This window comes from Lathyrus oleraceus, chromosome 6, assembly GCF_024323335.1.
Source record: "Lathyrus oleraceus cultivar Zhongwan6 chromosome 6, CAAS_Psat_ZW6_1.0, whole genome shotgun sequence".
Classification (NCBI taxonomy): Eukaryota; Viridiplantae; Streptophyta; class Magnoliopsida; order Fabales; family Fabaceae; genus Lathyrus; species Lathyrus oleraceus.
Genome location: NC_066584.1, coordinates 290,849,453 through 290,857,769, shown reverse-complemented (window position 1 = coordinate 290,857,769; position 8,317 = coordinate 290,849,453).

Below are 8,317 nucleotides of genomic sequence, written 5' to 3'. Positions count from 1 at the left end.
AGGAGTTGGAGAAGCTTGACTCTGAGCGGTAAGAACTGACTCCATCATGGCAGTTAGTCTGGCAATCTCCTCTTTCAGATCCCGGTTCTCTTACTCAAGGTGTTCCATGATCTTCTGATGATTTGCTCGGGTGTTGTACCGGTGCGTCAGCTTGTCTTCAAAATAAATGAAGAGCAAAGAGTTAGACGACTGTATCGAGGAGCTCGGAACCAAAACCTACTTATGCATATGATGCATGCAATGCTCGTGCATATGATTTATTTTTTATCAAAGGAACTTTATAAAGATTTATTTGCAAATGTTTTGAAAATATTGAACTCTTTAAGACATATGTGGAATACTTATAGCAATATAATATTTGGAAATCTTTTACACCAAAGAAGTAGTACAGTCTTGGTAACCGAACACAATACAAGAGGGAAGGAGAATAAACATCCTATGGAGCCCTAGAAACAATCGTCCAAAGCCTTCGAGATCGTAAGATACATCGCACGAAGCCTCTTCACCTCTCTCTCTCATAAGCTGCTTCCATATCGACCTTCTCCTTGGCGAGCTGATCATACCTCTTCTTCCAAAACCTAGATGAATGAGGAAGGAGAGAAGTAACCACATCATCGGGCTCATCAATAACCTGATGCTCTAGAAACTCTATCATTGCATCCTTATCCTTGAGCTGCTGAAGAAGCTCTTCACTCTCATGAACCCAAGCACGCGAACGATCTTCGTCTCTCAACTCCTCTACTCCTTGATTAGGGAGGGTTGAAGGCCCAACCATAATCATAGGGGTAGGTCTCGGATACTCGTACGACATGCGGTACTCGAGGGCTCTCTGAAGGAGAATTGCGACCCTAAGCGCAGCGAAAATTAAAATTTCTCCTTTAGAGATCCTTACGAATGGTCATGATCAGTGATAGAATATTTACCTCTTGTGACGATTGAAACCTTTGGTGCAGATCTCTTGTAACGATCAAAACCCTTTGATGCAGATCCACGAAACGATCACGAACGTTGAACGATGACAACGTCTCTACTCAGTCCACACGAACGGATTCCTTCAATCTCAGTGCTAGCTGGTATGAATGAAGGCTTTGAGTGAGAGAGAGAGAGAATGAGAGAAAACGAAAATAATGCAACCGCAAATTTTTGCTTCTGCACAAGGGTTCTATTTATAGAACCACTTGTGTGGGCTTCAAGCTAAAAGCCCACTTAAGTGTATTTTGGCCCATATCTTATAATATGCCCAAAATCACTTAAGCTCATGGTACCTTACCATATTTCGTATTCTATTCAAGTACATCGTACCTTACGATGCTCTATAACTCACTTAAGGGCACCGTACCTACGGTATTCCTTAGTTACTCTATCTCTCATCAATCCGTCCTTTGTGTGTGACCCTGTAGGTTTTCGTGACGTTGGCAATTATATTAAATCACGCATTTAACATAATAAACAGTGAGCGGTATCTAGCAACACATCACTGCTACCCAAGACACGAAAATGTCATGTGATCTGACAATTCCTTCTGTGATAATACTTATGTGTATAATTACCCTTTTGCCCTTATGTCTATATTGAACACAAGGCATAGACCGTGTCATCCTTGTCCAGTTCAATATTGGGCCCATAGACATTTATCCTGTTATGCAGGATGGGCAAATTCCATCTAGGTCACTCATGTCCCTCAGCATGCTTTGTGGAGTACCCATCAACTGTCTTTATGGTTATCCAGTTACGGACAATGTTGGATCAGCAATAAAGCACTCGACTCTACATCTAGGATCCATAGTGGTTTCAGGTCGGAGAGTGGAATACACTATTATCACCATGAGAATAACTTATGACACTTTGCATAACTTTCTATATAGTATTCTCATAGCGGGTCAATCCGGTATAAATATTACTCCTAATATTCATACCTATGTTTAAGACTTGATAACTCTTTATCCATGATCCATGAGATGTGATCATCAGTCTACAAACATAATAGTCTTAATGCTTTAATGTTATCCCACTTCACACTAAAGCTCGACTACGGATACTTTAGGAATAGTGTCCTTATGTTTAATGTGTTCTCATGATTAAGTCACACTTAATACATTAAACGGACTATCTATTCCAGGGACTTTATTAATCAACCATAATAAAGAGAATGCCTTTTATTATTCGATACAAGTACCAAAATGTATTGGCCTCTAGGGCTTACACCAACAATCTCCCACTAGCACTAGAGCCAATCAGGCATACCCCGTATGCCCATTGATCTAGTATGGCCATCATGCTTCTGCTGCGCAAGAGGCTTTGTCAGTGGGTCAACTATATTGTCAAGTGTAGGTACTTTACATATTTTCACATCTCCTCTATCTATTATCTCTCGAATGAGATGATAACGCCTAAGTATGTGTTTGGATCGTTGGTGAGATCTAGGCTCCTTGGCTTGTGCGATAGCACCATTGTTATCATAATAGAGACCAATGGGATCCACAATGCTAGGGACTATGCCAAGTTCACTAATGAACTTTTTGATCCAAACAACTCCCTTTTCTGCATTTGAGGCAGCAATATACTCGGCCTCGGTTGTAGAATCAGCAACCGTATCTTGCTTTGAAATTTTCAAACTCACAGTGCCACCATTTCAGCAAAACACATAACCATTGGAATCATTCATATTAAAGCGTCTCAGCACCTTGTCTATGTACTCTGACTTAGGCCAAGCATTTTATGATCTATCTCTATAGATTCTGATTCCTAATATATAGGCTGCTTCACCTAGGTCCTTCATAGATAAGCATTTCCCCACCCAAGACTTTGCTTGTTGCAGGGTAGGGATATCGTTTCCAATAAGTAATATGTCATCTATATATAATACCAGGAATACGATCATGCTCCCACTAACCTTCTTGTAGACACAAGGCTCATCTTCGTTCTTGATGAATCCATATTGTTTTACTGTTTCATCAAAACGAAGATTCCATGAGTAGGTCACAAGCTCATCTTGATCCATGAGTAATACATCACCTTGATCAGATATCCATATATCTCAGGTAGGTGACGTATCCTGCCTGACCTACGCTGGTCTTGTTCTACTTGAGCAGGTTGCTCTTACACAACCACTTGTGTTTCCTGCTCTAATTCCTCCATAGGTGTATCGATAATTTGTGATTCTTGAATTTCTTCAAGTTCTACTTTCCTCCCACTGATTCCTTTGGAATTAAAATCCCTCTCTAGGAAAACTCAGGTTCGAGCGACAAACATTTTGCCCTCAGAAGGATTGTAGAAATAATATCCTCTTGTTTCTTTAGGATACCCCACAAATAAGCATTTGTCAGATTTGGGCTCAAGCTTAGTTGAAACTTGTCATTTCACATAAACCTCGCAACCCCAAATCTTTATGTAAGACATATGTGGTTTCTTACCACTCCATATCTCATATGGTGTCTTCTCAACCTTTTTGGATGGAACACGGTTAAGTGTGTAAGCTGCTGTCAATAGTGCATGTCCCCAAATGGAGTTTGGAAGATCGGCGTGACTCATCATGGATCGGACCATGTCTAACAGGGTTCGATTCCTTCTCTCAGACACACCATTCCATTGGGGTGTTCCAGGAGGAGTGAGTTGGGATAGGATCCCACACTCTTTCAGATGGTCATCAAACTCTAGGCTTAAATATTCACCACCTCGATCTGATTGAAGTGTTTTAATATTCTTACCTAGTTGGTTTTGTACTTCATTCTTGAATTCCTTGAACTTTTCAAAGGACTCTGATTTGTGTTTCATTAAATACACATAACCATATCTACTGAAATCATCAGTAAATGTGATGAAGTACTGAAAACCTCCTCTGGCTGGAATGTTCAGTGGTCCACATACATCAGTATGTATGAGGGCCAAAAGATCATTAGCTCTTTCACCTTTTCCTGTGAATGGAGATTTTGTCATCTTCCAAGTACTTTGGGCAGTTTCTCTTCCAGTGTCCGGTCTTACCGCAATGGAAGCAGGTGCCTGCCTTTGTTATGCCTCCACTAGGCCTCAAAACAGTAACAGTGGGTCTGGGTTTGGCAACTTCCTTGCCCTTCCCTTTATCACCCTGCCTGGTGGGCCTTTTGTTCTGTCTCTTTCCATTTCCGATCATCAGAATGGACTTCCTTTTTGTCTTCAGATTCTGCTCGACAGTTCTTAACATGGCGAGCAGTTCAGGAAGAGATTTGTCCATATCAATCATATTGAAATTTAGGACAAATTGACTGAAACTATCTGGCAACGATTGCAAGACCAAATCAGTCGCAAGTTCCTTTCCGAGGGGAAAACTCAACCTTTCAAGCTTTTCCATATACCCAATCATCTTGAGCACATGGGGACTTATAGGGGCTCCCTCAGCTAACTTGCCTTAAAAAAAGGGTTTTTGAAACTTCAAACCTCTCATGCCTTGCTTGCTCTTGATAGAGCATCTTCATGTGTTCGATCATATCGAACGCTGTCATGTTCTCATGTTGCTTTTGCAACTCTGAGTTCATGACATCCAGCATGAGACAAGCAGTTTCATTGGCATCATCGACATGCTTCTTATAAGCATCTCTTTCTGCCTTAGGTGCAGAACTAGGAGGTTCCTCTTCAGGAACAGGTGTCTCCAAGACATACAGCTTTCTATTATGTTTGAGGACAATCCTCAGGTTTCGGTGTCAATCCAGAAAATTTGTCCCAGACAATTTTTCCTTATCAAGGATTGATCTCAAGATGTTGTTAGAGGTGTTTGCTGTCATGGTTATCTACATAAGGATTAAGAAAATATAAGTATCATTGACATATTTAATTAGGCCTTTAATCAAATATGCTCCCACTATTTTACTCAAAACAAATGACCCTCATCATTTGATTCGGAAAATCCCGTTGGAAGATTTTCTAGTGGGTCGAGATCCATATTTCACTTCGTTCTAAGTCCGCGTAGGCGGATTACACAAAACTAGGTTATTTAGGTAGGAACTCCTTCCAATTGTATCTCATACAACTCTCGAAAATTTCAATTGGGTGAATAACTCCTTATTCCAATCCATCATATGGATTATTCCCAACTCTTGCTTCTAAACATATATAAGAAAATATAATCAAGTTTGACTCATCGTTTTAGCAGTTGGATATTACAATTATCCCATCGCACCTTAACTAATACGAAACATGCACCTCGCGTAGGCGAAACCTACATATCCGATACCAGTCTTGATGAGTGCTAAAACTTGGAAAGCAAACACATATAATCTTATTATAATTTGTTTAGTTAAGTTTGACCCATTGTTTTAACAGTTGGATATTACAATTATCCCATCGCACCTTACTAATATATAGATCATGCACCTCGCGTAGGCGAAACCTACATTATCCATTACTAGTCTTGATGAGTGTTAAAACTTGGAAAGCATAAACTTAATATTTAATTTTGAGGGAATTGCAATTGTACTGATCTCACCGGCTTGTTTATCATATAAATCGTCTCTCACATGCATCAACATACATTCACATACATTCACATGCATCAACATACATACACAATGAAACAGTTATGGCCCCTAGCGCAATTGTTCTCCCAAGCCAATGAGAGAACCTAAGCTAACCTAATAACGATCTAAGCTTCTCCAAGCAAGATCTTCAAGGTTGTCCTCCTTTGATCTTCAAGGTTGTCCTCCTTTGATATTGAAATCTTCTCTTTCTTCATAACATTGTCTTCTTCTCTTTCTTCATAACATTACATTCCAGAAGAAACTCGTTTTACATACGAGGGATTGAGATGAGAAAAGAAGTTACATTAAGAGATCAAAAGGAGAGGCACGACACGCAGGTCGTATTTAAAGACCCAAACAAAAATAAAGGACAACTAAGGCCATAACTGATCACCACAAGGCAATAATAATAAACACATTGTTATTATTAAATTTTAATTCCTTTAATTAATTAAAACCAAATTAAATTTCGGCGACCGATCACACTACACAGAGTTAGCCGGGGGTTCCGCTGACCGATCAGCGGACGGGGTCAAGGGGCAGCGCCCTTGCGGGGTTGGAGGGGCAGCGCCCCTGTCCAAAATTTTAATGAACAATTCATTTGAAATGGACATTGTTTGCATCAACACAACCTTGCGTAGTCAAAACAGAAACCCCCTCTGTGTGTGTGACGACCGTCACAAGGCATGTGATGACCGTCACGTCCTTGTTAGGACCGTCACGGGCGTCACGCAGCGTGTTACGACCGTCACGCATCTTGTTACGACCGTTACGCATCTTGTTACGCTCGTCACGAATCCATCTTGTTACGCTTGTTACGCTCGTCATACGAGCTTCACGCGGCCAAGATAACAGACTTTGAAACAGTCAACACGCTCGTCACACGAGCTTCACGCAGCCAAAATAACAAACTTTGAAACAGTCAACAGACGTGTTCCAAAAGCCCTAAATTCATAACTCTTTGACTCCTTGACGGCACAACCCTTGCGCCGTCACCAACCCTAATGCGCCAATTTTAGACCGTCAAACACACCTCGATTGTTGATTCAGTATGATTGATCAACAGGTCATTGCTTCACCATACTAATGTCGGATTCCGAAGCAAATGACCATTGATCGCTCAAAGGAAAACAATCATTTAGTGTTCGAATGAATGAAACAGAAACAGTATATCACATATACCGTACTTTGCATTAGGATTACTTATATCATATATAAGTTGATCGGTCTCAATTGCGTAACCTATGGACGATCGATGTATCGCTGCTTCACCATACTAATGTCGGATTCCGAAGCATAGTCAACATCAATCATCCAACTCGTACACTCATGATGCCAAATTTAATTACCCTTTAATTAATCGATTCATTCTGTCTTTTAATCATATTAATACAGAAATTAAACAGCTATCCAATTCATGGTTTCGTAAGTGGCTCTGATACCACTGAAGGAGAATTGCGACCCTAAGCGCAGCGGAAATTAAAATTTCTCCTTTAGAGATCCTTACGAATGGTCATGATCAGTGATAGAATATTTACCTCTTGTGACGATTGAAACCTTTGGTGCAGATCTCTTGTAACGATCAAAACCCTTTGATGCAGATCCACGAAACGATCACGAACGTTGAACGATGACAACGTCTCTACTCAGTCCACACGAACGGATTCCTTCAATCTCAGTGCTAGCTGGTACGAATGAAGGCTTTGAGTGAGAGAGAGGAGAGTGAGAGAAAAACGAAAATAATGCAACCGCAAATTTTTGCTTCTGCACAAGGGTTCTATTTATAGAACCACTTGTGTGGGCTTCAAGCTAAAAGCCCACTTAAGTGTATTTTGGCCCATATCTTATAATATGCCCAAAATCACTTAAGCCCATGGTACCTTACCATATTTCGTATTCTACTCAAGTACATCGTACCTTACGATGCTCTATAACTCACTTAAGGGCACCGTACCTACGGTATTCCTTAGTTACTCTATCTCTCATCAATCCGTCCTTTGTGTGTGACCCTGTAGGTTTTCGTGACGTTGGCAATTATATTAAATCACGCATTTAACATAATAAACAGTGAGCGGTATCTAGCAACACATCACTGCTACCCAAGACACGAAAATGTCATGTGATCTGACAATCCTTCTGTGATAATACTTATGTGTATAATTACCCTTTTGCCCTTATGTCTATATTGAACACAAGGCATAGACCGTGTCATCCTTGTCCAGTTCAATATTGGGCCCATAGACATTTATCCTGTTATGCAGGATGGGCAAATTCCATCTAGGTCACTCATGTCCCTCAACATGCTTTGTGGAGTACCCATCAACTGTCTTTATGGTTATCCAGTTACGGACAACGTTGGATCAGCAATAAAGCACTCGACTCTACATCTAGGATCCATAGTGGTTTCAGGTCGGAGAGTGGAATACACTATTATCACCATGAGAATAACTTATGACACTTTGCATAACTTTCTATATAGTATTCTCATAGCGGGTCAATCCGGTATAAATATTACTCCTAATATTCATACCTATGTTTAAGACTTTATAACTCTTTATCCATGATCCATGAGATGTGATCATCAGTCTACAAACATAATAGTCTTAATGCTTTAATGTTATCCCACTTCACACTAAAGCTCGACTACGGATACTTTAGGAATAGTGTCCTTATGTTTAATGTGTTCTCATGATTAAGTCACACTTAATACATTAAACGGACTATCTATTCCAGGGACTTTATTAATCAACCATAATAAAGAGAATGCCTTTTTATTCGATACAAGTACCAATGTATTGGCCTAGGGCTTACACCACACTCTCTTCCTT